Below are 12,911 nucleotides of genomic sequence, written 5' to 3' on the forward strand. Positions count from 1 at the left end.
AGTAGCACCTTAAAGACCAACTGAGTTAGTTCTAGGTATGAGCTTTCGTGCATGCACACGAAAGCTCATACCTAGAACTAACTCAGTTGGTCTTTAAGGTGCTACTGGAAGGAATTTTTTTATTATTTTGTTTTGCTTTACAGATTTTGCAAAGTGTATCTCACTTTATGATAAAACTATCTTCTTCTGCCATCTAGTGGCAGATCATGGGGTATGCTCAATTTCTTTATGCCTCAAGGCAGTGAACAACCTATTTCAGCACAGTCGTACCTTGGACCTCAAACGCCTTGCGACTCAAATATTTTGGCTCCCAAACAATCAAAAACCGGAAGTGAGTGTTCCGGCTTTTGAAGCCAAACATCTAACGCGGCTTCCACAGCTTCCGATTGAGTGCAGGAAGCTCCTGCAGCCAATCGGAAGCCGCACCTTGGTTGTCGAACGTTTTTGGAAGTCCAAAGGATTTCTGGAATGGATTCCGTTTTACAACCAAGGTATGACTGTACTGGCTTCAAGACACATCCACTTGGCTTTGACATGGGCCAGTCTATATCACACCCAAATATATATCAGAGAGGACATTTCACATGTAACTTCACACTGGCAGTACCATAGAGATGTACACAGAGTGCGAACACTCCACTAACTCAAGTTGCATGGACACTTTACAAGAATTTTCAATGCTATGTGGGTGGAGGTAGCAGACATTCCAATGAGACTCTGTTAGGCATGATGCAGTCTTCTTCAAGTTGCACCTGAGATTGATGGCAAGATGGAAATTGGAATGTGTGAAACCCCTGTCTCTGGGAACATAAATTCCAGTTGGGTTCCTTGGCAGGTAGAAAACAGAAATGCAGAGAAGTAGGCAGCGTTTACATTAACAATCTGGAGATTCATTTTAGGTGGTGAACCTAGTTAGCATTTTTAGAGAATGGAACGGACCAAAATTCAGTTCTCATCATGGACTGGTTGGACACGGTGGAGAAACCTGCTATCCGTTCTGCTCAGGCACCACCACTGCAAATTGCAGAAAGACTGCAGCGATGAGTCCAGCCAGGATGAGAACCAGTCTGAGATGTTTTGAGTCCAAACAATTAAACCCCTGTGTTGCAAACAATTATCAGTAATATCCAAGGCAACACGATGACCAAGTACAACAATACAATATCAATATAAACTCTTTATATAATCTATACGGAACATTGAACAATATGAAAAACCAAATAAACAGATACAGATAGGTAGCCGTGTTGGTCTGCCATAGTCAAAACAAAAAATTCCTTCCAGTAGTACCTTAAAGACCAACTAAGTTAGTTCTAGGTATGAGCTTTTGGTATCTGAAGAAGTGTGCATGCACACGAAAGCTTATACCTAGAACTAACTTAGTTGGTCTTTAAGGTACTACTGGAAGGAATTTTTTGTTTCAAATAAACAGAAATCTATACATCTCTGAAAGTCACAAAATGTGCACTCTTGATGAATTCTCTTGAAAACATAGAACCAAATAAACATAAGAAGCAGTGGGTCAGATTCTTATCTGATGAAAACAAGCCGTAAAGCTTTGTTTTATGACGTCCAACACTGCTGAAGTGGTCCGCAAACAGTCGTAGTGAACAGTGATGCCAGATATACCCACTGTTTCGTAGAATTCTTCTTCAGCACAGCAGAAGGATACAGAAATGCTTCATAAACCCATCTATATGGTGAATTGAATTGTATAACAACAATATCTATGGAGCAGTGGTCATAAAATGCTACTTCCTAGTGGTCCCAGGCCCTAAGGAAGTTAGATTGGCTTCGACCAGAGCCAGGGCCTTTTCAACACTGGCTCCGACCTGGTGGAACGCTCTGCCTCATGAGACCTGGGCCCTGCAGGATCTGATTTCTTTCTGCAGGGCCTGTAAGACAGAGTTGTTCCACCTGGCCTTTGGCTTGGAGCCAATTTGATTCCCTCCCTCCCTCTTTTTTTCCCCTCTTTTCCTTCTCCTCCTGCGATGAGGCTACATTTTAATATTTTTATGTTCCATTATTTTAATGTTGTATTTTATTTTTGTTTTTAAGTTTGTAATCATTCATCTTGTTTTTATTATTGCTTGTAAGCCGCTCTGAGCCCGGCCTTGACTGGGGAGGGCGGGGTATAAATAAATTATTATTATTATTATTATTATTATTATTATTATTATTATTATTACTACTACTACTACTACTACTCCAGAGTGGTACAGTAAAGCAAAGGACAGGGCAGAGATACGACGACTACTGTTTATATAGTGAACTCTTCATTTACTGTGTTTGCAATTGTTTAAAAACCAATTTGGGAAAGAAACTACTTTTGCCATTTTGATGGACCTTTATTTGTTTACAGATAGTTGCCTTGGTGATATTATCTTGTGTCAACTACAGGAGGGTGGCAGGAAAGGTGCCGTGGGCACAGCAGCGAGAGTAGGAGTGCCCTGTCAGCAAGGAGAAAAGCCATGGTGTGTTCAGGAAGAGGGTAGGGAGGTGGATCCAGATGTGAATGGCTTCCCCTCGCCTCATGCACAGGCTGTCCCTAGCCAGGATCACCGGAGGCCAAAGTTTGGCCTAATTCCTCAGCCCAAGCATATTGTCTTTTGCATAAATGCTGAAGTGTCAGCAGCCAGAGATGGTGTTGAACTTTCAGCGGAAGAGAGGAGAACTAGCCCCGCTGTACATCGGGGAGGGCTGTGTGGAGAGAGTCTCTTCCTTTAAATTCCTAGGAGTTTATCTCAGTGAAGACCTTACTTGGAAAATCAATACAACCCAGGTGGTTAAGAAAGCCCAACAGAGACTCCATCTCCTCAGAGTATTGTGGAAGAACGGTGTCAACCAGCATTTGATGATCTCCTTCTACCAGTCCACAATAGAAAGTGTCCTTTCATACTGCATCATGGTGTGGTACGCTGGTTTGACATCAACTGATAGGAAGTGCCTACAGAGGGTGGTGAATACAGCACAAGATATTATAGGCTGTCCCGTGAATCCGCTGGATAAAATAGCAGAAGAATGTTCCCTCAGGAGAGTGAGGAAAATTCTCAGGGATGATTCACACCCTGGCCAGCACTTTCTTGATCTCTTGCCCTCAGGCAGAAGATATAGAAGCAGGATTAGTCCTGCCAACAGGGTAAAGAACAGCTTCTATCCGTGGGCTTTTAGGCTGCTGAATGAAAAGATCACAACAGGGCAAATGACTTTTGGGTTTGGTGGGTGTGCGTCAGTAAATGAGGGGATTTAAGACTAAGAGAGCTGAGGGGGGGGGGGTTGCTCGTGTAATCTCACTGTATACAAGTTGTACAAGTGACAATAAAGTATTTCAATTTCAATTTCTTTGCTTATCTGCTGCCATGCCTCTTTAGCTTCCATGTTATGCTTGTTGGGTCTGCCAAGATAATCTGTATGCTTTCGGCTTTATCTCCTTTTAGACAAAACAGAAGCCTCCCTGAACCACTTTCTTTCGTCGTATCTCTTTCTGTACATCTGAGCCACTGAAGCCACACGGTTGGGGAATTAGCTCAAATGGTAGAGCGCTCGCTTAGCATGCGAGAGGTAGCGGGATCGATGCCCGCATTCTCCAGGCAAGCTTCTGTTCCTTTTTTGGTTTTGCCGTACCTAGAGCAACGCCTTTCCAGCTCACGTTCTCCACAGCATTTCAGGCCCCTGCTTCCTTCTTGGGATATCGTGGGGCCTGGGCAGCCAGGGAATTTAACTCAAACCAAAGAGCAGTTGCACCTTGGATGTGGCCTGTACTTAGGGTACTGTGAGGTGGTTCTCCTGGGCAGCTGGGGAATTAGCTCAAATGGTAGAGCGCTCGCTTAGCATGCGAGAGGTAGCGGGATCGATGCCCGCATTCTCCAGTCAAGACTCTAATTTCTCCCTTTTGGTGTGCATAGAGCAAAGCGTCTTCAGGTCATATTCAGTACAGAAACTCTGGCCTGGGCCCACTTTCAGGGATATTGCAAAGCTGGACAGCCAGGGAATTAGCTCAAACAGAAGAACAGCCTCATCTTGTATCCTGTGCTGTGGGCTGGCTCTGCTAGACAGCTGAGGAATTAGCTCAAGTGGTAGAGCACTCGCTTGGCATGCGAGAGGTAGCAGGATCGAATCCTGAATTCCCCAACCAAGCTTCTGCCCTGTTCCTTTTCCAGCCTCCTTAGGTTGTTTTCCGCATGCTTGCAGAAGTGGCAAGATAAAACAGACTGCATCCGGGAAGGAAAAAACTTGGCAAGCTTTACTGAGCCACAAGCTGTTAGGTGAACCACACAGATCAGGCCAGACCCTGGCAGAAATGAAAAGCACAACTGCAGCTAACATACCGTATTTTTCGCTCTATAGGATGCACTTTTCCCACTCCAAAAATGAAGGGGAAATGTGTGTGCGTCCTATGGAGCGAATGCCTTGGCTTCAGCGATAGCAACGCGAAGCCTCCGAAGCGCAGAGGGAGAGCTCCCCCCGTGCTCCGGAGGCTTCGCGTTGCTTTCGCTGAAGCAGCCTGAAGCCCCCGGAGCGCAGGGAACTCCTGCTGCGCTCCAGGGGCTTCAGGCAGCTATCCGCAAGCCTTCTGAGCACAGCAGGAGTTCCCGTTGCACTCCGAAGGCTTGCAGATGGCCACCTGAAGCCTGGAGAGCGAGAGGGGTCGGTGCACACCAATCACTCTTGCTCTCCAGGCTTCGCTTCATTGGAGAGGCGCTGCACAGTTTTCCCTCTCTGAGCAGTGCCCCTTCAGCGAAGCGGGAGGAGAAATGGAAGGGGCTCCGTTTCTCCTGCCGCTTTGCTGAAAGGGCGCTGAGCAGAGAGGGGGAGAATTCCCTCCCTCCCCCTCCCATGGTCCGGTGCGTCCTATAGAGCGAAAAATACGGTAAATAGTGGACCTGCTACTCTCTTTTCTTTGGATAAAAGGAAACCCGAGCTGGAGGAATCGTCTGTCGTTCTACCCAGTTGCTATGCAGCTGAGCCCATTTTGCACCAAAGGCCTCTAAATGCAACCAGAACTATTATTTAGTTCTGCACCCTGAGTGGCCACTGTCATTGCACCCACAAACTGCTTAAAAAGCAAGCCTTATCCTGCACCGTGGGGTGCCATCCTTGGCCACCACTGCTCCAACAGTGCAGGGCATCTAAGTTCTGTCTCATAGAATCATAGAGTTGGAAGAGACCACAAGGGCCATCGAGTCCAACCCCCTGCCAAGCAGGAAACACCATCAGAGCACTCCTGACATATGGTTGTCAAGCCTCTGCTTAAAGACCTCCAAAGAAGGAGACTCCACCACACTCCTTGGCAGCAAATTCCACTGTCGAACAGCTCTTACTGTCAGGAAGTTCTTCCTAATGTCTCCTTCTTGGAGATATTTTTGGATGGTTCTGCTGGGCAATCAGCTCAAATGGTGAAGTGCTTGTTTTGCATGCAAGAGGCAGCAGGACTTATGCGTTCGTTCTTCAACCAATCTTCCACTCTTTTCCTTTTGCCTACGAAAGCTCCCTGGATCATTTTTTTCTGGATCCATTTCTAAAGTCTGCTCCCTCCTCTCTTTTTTGTATGTCTAAGACTGGTGATGTTAGGCAGCTGGGGAATTAGCTCAAATGGTAGAGCGCTCGCTTAGCATGCGAGAGGTAGCGGGATCGATGCCCGCATTCTCCAGGCAAGCCTCCCTTCTCTTTCTTTTGTCATACATAGAGCGGAACCTGGCTGAAACACGTTCTGTGTAATGAAGAAAATGTTTAAATGGGCTATTCCCCAGAGACCAGAAGGTTTCCTTATTGGTGTAATAGGGATGGTGCAGCTAGAATATTATATTTACAGAAATGGGAAGTAGAGAAAGTTCCAGTAAAGGAAGAGTGGCTTTTGAAACTAATGGACTATGCAGAAATAGCAACGCTGACAGCGAAATTAATAGATCAAAACAAGGAACTTTTTATAGAAGAATGGAGGCCTTTTGTGGACTATTTTTTTAAAAAAATATTGCAGTCGAATGAAATTGCGGACAGGACTCAAGATAAAAGCAGCGGAAGAAAAATGATAATATAACTGTAATGGAGAAACTTTTTGTAATAGATAAAGATAGAATGCAGTGGAAAAGTTTGAGTAAAAATGCTGTGGAGGTGAGGGTGGGAAGTCAAATTATGAAACAGTGTAATTATTTGATTGGAAGGTTATTGTGAAAATGTTTGGAAAAATGATGATAAAATCAGATAGATAGATGATAGATAGATAGACGATAGATTGTTGTTGTTGTTTAGTTGTGTCCAACTCTTCGTGGCCCCATTGATCAGAGCACGCCAGGCACTCCTGTCTCCCATAGATAGATAGATAGATAGATAGATAGAGAAACATGTTCTGTGTGACATCTTAGATTTGTCATGCATGAGCCAGCAATGGCAGACAGCTCAGGTCTTGCCTCCAAGAGAAGAATAGTCTCTTAGTATGTAAGAGGTATTGGCACCGATACCCAGCTAAATTTCTCCTCCTCCTTTTGCTCTGCAGAATATGAGGCTAGTAGATTTTCCTGTATACAACACAAACAGAAGAATAGGAGAGACTTGGTGGCCGTGTATATCACCTTAAAGATGGTGAGAGCTGACACCGTGCAGCCTCAGTGGACCAAAGACACACCTGGCCATACAGGAGAAAAAATGAGTCCATGAGCCCCCTCAGACTGCAAACCTGATAGCTCTGCACTCTGAGGGACCTCTCAGACTACACCCACCTGCAGCTTTAAAAGTTTAACTCTTTGCTTGGACTTTGGGGTGTGATCCCTTGCCATCACTATTTCAACACTGCATGGCACCCAGAGCCGGCCTGCAGGCACTGAGCCAGCTCTGCAAACGGTCCAACCCCCCCCCCCCGATAAGTGTTTGCAGGTTCTACAAATAGAGAAGCACTTTTGGAGTCCCATCACTCCCTGGAGAGGTGACAGAAAGATCCGCGCTCAGGCATCTGGGTCATAAGCGGGCACAGGAAAAGGGCTGCCAGGCAGCTGGGGAATTAGCTCAAATGGTAGAGCGATCACTTTGCACGTGAGAGGTAGAAGGATCGAATCCTGAATTCCCCAACTGAGCCTCTGCCCTGTTCCTTTTGCCAGACATTCAACAAAGCTCTCCTGATTCCTTTTCTAGATCCCTTTCTGAGATCTGCCTCTTTTTCTGTATTTCTGGGCCAATGGAGCCAGGCAGCTGGGGAATTAGCTCAAATGGTAGAGCGCTCGCTTTGCATGCGAGAGGTAGTGGGATCGATGCCCACATTCTCCAGATAAGCTCACAAGCTCTTCCTTTTGCCATACTTTCAACAAAACCTCTATGAATCCCATTCTGGATCCCTTTCTGAGATTTGTCTCTTTCTTAGTGTGTCTGGTCCATTGAAGTCAGGCAACTGGGGAATTAGCTCAAATGGTAGAGCGCTCGCTTAGCATGCGAGAGGTAGCGGGATCGATGCCCGCATTCTCCAGCAAATCTCACGACCTCTTCCTTTTGCCAGGCATTCAACAAAGCTTCCCTGGATCCCTTTCTGGACCCTTTTCTGAGATCTGCCTCTTTTTCTGTATGTCTGGCCCAATGGAGCCAGGCAGCTGGGGAATTAGCTCAAATGGTAGAGCGCTCGCTTTGCATGCGAGAGGTAGCGGGATCGATGCCCGCATTCTCCAATCCCCCCTCTGCTCTCTTCTTTTTGACATGCACACAACAGGGGCTCCAATACCAAGATGAAGGTCTACCAGTGAGCGTGTTGAGCACACTTTTTAATGAAAGTGAGTCATGGGCAACTTATCACCCTCAGGAGTGGTGCCTCAATAGCTTCCACGTCTGCCACATCAGGAAGAATTTGGGTATCACTTGGCAGGACAGAGTTTCAAACAAAGGTGTTGTTATGTATTGAGCTGAATCCTAGAACAATAGGATCCAGAATGCAGCAGTCTGATTGGTCCACAGGAGCCACCCAATCCAGCGGCAGGTGGAAGTGAATCAGCGACCTGATTGGCCTGCAGGAGCAGCCAATCAGGCCTCTGGAGGAAGTGAATCTGCAACTTGATTGGCCTACAGGAGCAGCTCAGAATTAGCCAATCACATGGGGCCCTTGTGTAATGCATATACAGTGGTACCTCGGGTTAAGAACTTACCGTATTTTTCGCCCTATGGGACGCACTTTTTCCCATCCAAAAATGAAGGGGAAATGTGTGTGCGCCCTATGGGGCGAATGCAGGCTTCAGGAAGCTCTCCGCAAGCCTGGGGAGACCGGCACAACTTCCCACCGGGCTCCCTAGGCTTGCGGATAGCAGCCTATTCTGGGGGCTGGGGTCGGGGGAAGCTTGGGCTTCCTGGGGGGGGGATATATATTTTTTCTTTATTCCCCCCCCCAAACTAGGTGCGCCCTATGGACCGGTGCACCCTATGGGGCGAAAAATACGGTAATTTGTTCTGGAGGTCCGTTTTAAACCTGAAACTGTTCTTAACCTGAAACACCACTTTAGCTAATGGGGCCTTCTGCTGCCGCCGCGCCACCGGAGCACAATTTCTGTTCTCACCCTGAAGCAAAGTTCTTAACCCGGGGTAATATTTCTGGGTTAGCGGAGTCTGTAACCTGAAGCATATGTAACCCGAGGTACCACTGTATAGCTAGACATTTTGGGGAAAGTTTCATTCATTGCTACTACGAGCTGAATAAAGAGCATGAAATTCGCACTCGACTGCGAGCATATTTCAGGTGTGTTCCTCCAAGCCCTCATTCCCAGCATGTTCACACTCCTGTTTAGATGACGTCTACACTGGCTTGGTCATGCCCACAGAATGGAAGATGGCAGATTCCCCAAGGATGTGTTGTACGAGGAGCTAGCTTCAAGCACCAGGCCCGTCGGCAGACCAACTCTGTGTTACAAAGACGTCTGCAAACGGGGCGTGAAGGCTGGCAACATCAGCCCCGCCCTCTGGGAATCCCTTGCAGACGACTGCAGTGCCTGGAGACAGACAGTCAGGTTGTGCATCCACAGCAGCGGCCCAGAGGATGAAGGACGGCTGGGAGGAGCACAGAGAGAACAAACGCCTTGGTGCATCTCTTGGGGAAAAGAGAGGACCCAAATAATTACCACCCAGTCAGTCTGACATCAATACCAGGGAAGATTCAGCAGTACATGTGAAAAGGATCTAGGAGTCTTGGTTGACCACAAACTTGACATGAGCCAACAGTGTGACACGGCAGCTAAAAAAGCCAATGCAATTCTGGGCTGCAACAATAGGAGTATAGCATCTAGATCAAGGGAAGTAATAGTGCCACTGTATTCTGCTCTGGTCAGACCTCACCTGGAGTACTGTGTCCAGTTCTGGGCACCACAGTTCAAGAAGGACACTGACAAACTGGAACGTGTCCAGAGGAGGGCAACCAAAATGGTCAAAGGCCTGGAAACGATGCCTTATGAGGAACGGGTAAGGGAGCTGGACATGTTTAGCCTGGAGAAGAGGAGGTTAAGGGGTGATATGATAGCCATGTTCAAATATATAAAAGGATGTCACATAGAGGAGGGAGAAAGGTTGTTTTCTGCTGCTCCAGAGAAGCGGACACGGAGCAATGGTTCCAAACTACAAGAAAGAAGATTCCACCTAAACATTAGGAAGAACTTCCTGACAGTAAGAGCTGTTTGACAGTGGAATTTGCTGCCAAGGAGTGTGGTGGAGTCTCCTTCTTTGGAGGTCTTTAAGCAGAGGCTTGACAACCATATGTCAGGAGTGCTCTGATGGTGTTTCCTGCTTGGCAGGGGGTTGGACTCGATGGCCCTTGTGGTCTCTTCCAACTCTATGATGCTATGATTCTATGATTCTATCTGCAGCAGCACAACTGGATGCCTGTCTCTCCTGTATTGGTCCCTATAGCTCCAATAGGTGCTGCATCCGTTCAACAGCTTGATGCCCCCTCCCAATGGCGCACTTTTTCATTGTCTCCTGAGATGGATGGATGCCAACAACAACATACCGTATTTTTCGCTCCATAAGACACACTTTTTTCTTCCTAAAAAGTAAGGGGAAATGTCTGTGCGTCTTATGGAGTGAATGTGTGGTCCCTGGAGTAGAATTGCCCAGGGGCAAAAAGCAGGTCATCCTTTTTTTTTTAAAAAAAGAGGGAAGTGGATCTTGAAACAAAGCCGCTGATTGGCAAGTGATCGGCAGCGAGATAAGGGACGCTAGCAATAAAGGAGGCTGCCTGGGAGGGGGGAGGTAAAGACAGCAAACTTGCAAGGAGAGGAGACAGGAAGACCAAATCAATGAGGAGAGAAATTAGAAGAAAGGAGGAGCAAAAAACTGCTCCAGCTAAGGAAAAGACACTAAGGCAAACAAGAGGGAAGGGGGTGTTGAAAGGAAGCAGCTGATCAGTAAGGGAGATAAGGGATGCTAGCGATAAAGGATAAAGGAGGCTGCCTGGGAGGGGGGAGGTAAAACCCTATGGAGCCTCAGGATTTTTACATTGGGTCACCCCAAATTCACCATCAGATCACGTAGCATGTCCATGGCTACAGCCTGCACCAAAAAACCACACACTCACCGTTGCCTGGGGCCGCAATGGAGCAAAAATGTGGTTAGAAAGCACGGATCCACATGGATCCTCAGGATTTTTGCATTGGGTCACCCCAAATTCACCATCAGATCACATGTCTGTGGCCACAGCATGAACCACAAAAATCATATATCCACTGTTTCGTTCAGAATACTTTTTTTCTTGTTTTCCTCCTCTAAAAACTAGGTGCGTCTTATGGTCAGGTGTGCCTTATGGAGCGAAAAATACGGTACCTCAAAAAGTATAGAAAAGCACCCAAAATATTCAATTGACTTAGCTTCTGTCCCTCCCCAGCAGAAGCCTGCCCCCTGTAATGTCCTCTTTTGGGGGGATTTTTACCTGTGATCTCCCCAAAAAAGGCAACAACTTTTTGGGGTAATCTCCCCTCCCCCCAAAAAGCTCAAAAACTTTTTGGGCTCCACCCTATCATAAATCCTGGCCACACCCACGAGCAACAACAAATCCTCCCTCAGTCCCTTTCTGGACCCCTTTCTGAGATCTTCCTCTTTTCTGTATATCTGGGCCAGTGAAGCCAGGCATCTGGGGAATTAGCTCAAATGGTAGAGCGCTCGCTTAGCATGCGAGAGGTAGTGGGATCGATGCCCACATTCTCCAGCAAACCTCACGACCTCTTCCTTTTGCCAGACATTCAACAAAGCTTCCCTGGATCCCTTTATGGATCCCTTTCTGAGATCTGCCTCTTTTTCTGTATTTCTGGGCCAAGGGAACCAGGCAACTGGGGAATTAGCTCAAATGGTAGAGCGCTCGCTTTGCATGCGAGAGGTAGCAGGATCGATGCCCGCATTCTCCAATCCAGCCCACACTCTCTTGCTTTTTTGCTCTCCGTGCTTTGTAACCACGTTTTTGTGGCCCCATGAAACAGTGGTTGTGTGATTTTTTTGGTGCAGGCTGTAGCCATGGACATGCTATGTGATCTGATGGTGAATCTGAGGTGACCCAGTGCAAAAATCCTGAGGATCCATGTGCTTTTACCTTCCCCCTCGCAGACAGCCTCCTTTATCGCTAGCATCCTTTATCTCCCTCCCGATCGCTTGCCAGTCAGCTGCTCAGCGGCTTTGTTTCAAACCCCCTTCCCTCTTGTTTGCCTTAGTGTCTTTTCCTTAGCTGGGACCGTTTTTTGCTCCTCCTTTTCTTCTAACTTCTCTCCTCATTGCTTGTTTTAGTGTTCCTGTCTCCTCTCCTAGCAAGTTCACTGTCTTTACCTCCCCCCTCTCAGGCAGCCTCCTTTAACACTAGAGTCCCTTATCTCCCTCCCGATCACTTGCCGATCAGCTGCTCAGCGGCTCTGTTTCAACACCCCCTTCCCTCTTTCTAAAAAAAAAAAAAAAAAAGCACGATCTGCTTTTCGCCCCTGGGTAATTCGGCTCCAGGGACCACCATTCGCTCCATAAAACACACAGACATTTCCCCTTACTTTTTAGGAGGGAAAAAGTGCGTACTATAACAATAAGGTACTATAACAACTTCCTGGTGAGTACCGGCACCATTTTTCCCTATTAAAAGATGCAGTCTGTATGCAGAGTGCCCTTTGCTAGGAAACAGCTTCACCTCCGCAAATGAGGGCAAAAGGTTAGCCATGATCAGTGCTTTTTCTCTTGGGGGGGGGGACGCAGGGGTACGCATACCCCTAAACACTTTGCAAATCTAAGTTTGGCCTCATTGAGGGGGCAGTATTTCAATATGAGTAGGAAAATGAGAGTACAGTGGTGCCTCGCAAGACGAAATTAATCCGTTCCGCGAGTCTCTTCGTCTTGCGGTTTTTTCGTCTTGCGAAGCACGGCTATTAGCGGCTTAGCGGCTATTAACGGCTTAGCGGCTTAGTGGCTATTAACGGCTTAGCAGCTTAGTGGCTTTAAGAAAAAGGGGAAAAACTCGCAAGAACTCGCAAGACGTTTCGTCTTGCGAAGCAAGCCCATAGGGAAATTCGTCTTGCGAAGCACCTCAAAAAACGGAAAACTCTTTCGTCTAGCGAGTTTTTCGTCTTGCGAGGCATTCGTCTTGCAGGGCACCACTGTACTCCTAAACATTTTATTGGGGGGGGGAGCACTGGCCATGACCACGTGCAAAGTGCGACCTCACTGAAAAGGTGCCATATTTCAATTTCTTTTTTGAAAGGCGTCAAATGAAAAGTAGAGAAATAGCGATGGCAGTATTTAGTAATGTCTTTTTGGGGGGCGGCACCTGTCCCCCACCCAGCACTACCAGTGGCTTTTTCCCTGGAAGGGTCGTAGCATGAGCATGATGTCTCCCCCACCAAAGGAACTTGCCCGCCCCCACTAACACCCCATACAGCTGGTAGCTGTGCACAGTTGTGAGCGAAGGAACTGGCATGAGGTCTGTGGGAGTT

General features: G+C 47.2%; 1 protein-coding gene and 1 long non-coding RNA gene across 3 annotated transcripts in view; one reads left to right on the forward strand and one right to left on the reverse strand.

Annotated features, from left to right (window-relative positions):
- LOC309337478 overlaps nt 1–12,911 on the forward strand; it is a 169,338-nt gene that overhangs the window by 62,284 nt on the left and 94,143 nt on the right. The window lies entirely within an intron of this gene.
- LOC309337290 (uncharacterized protein) overlaps nt 1–12,911 on the reverse strand; it is a 61,797-nt gene that overhangs the window by 31,246 nt on the left and 17,640 nt on the right. The window lies entirely within an intron of this gene.

Source organism: Podarcis erhardii (assembly GCF_964252035.2).
Source record: "Podarcis erhardii genome assembly, chromosome: 2".
Taxonomy (NCBI): Eukaryota; Metazoa; Chordata; class Lepidosauria; order Squamata; family Lacertidae; genus Podarcis; species Podarcis erhardii.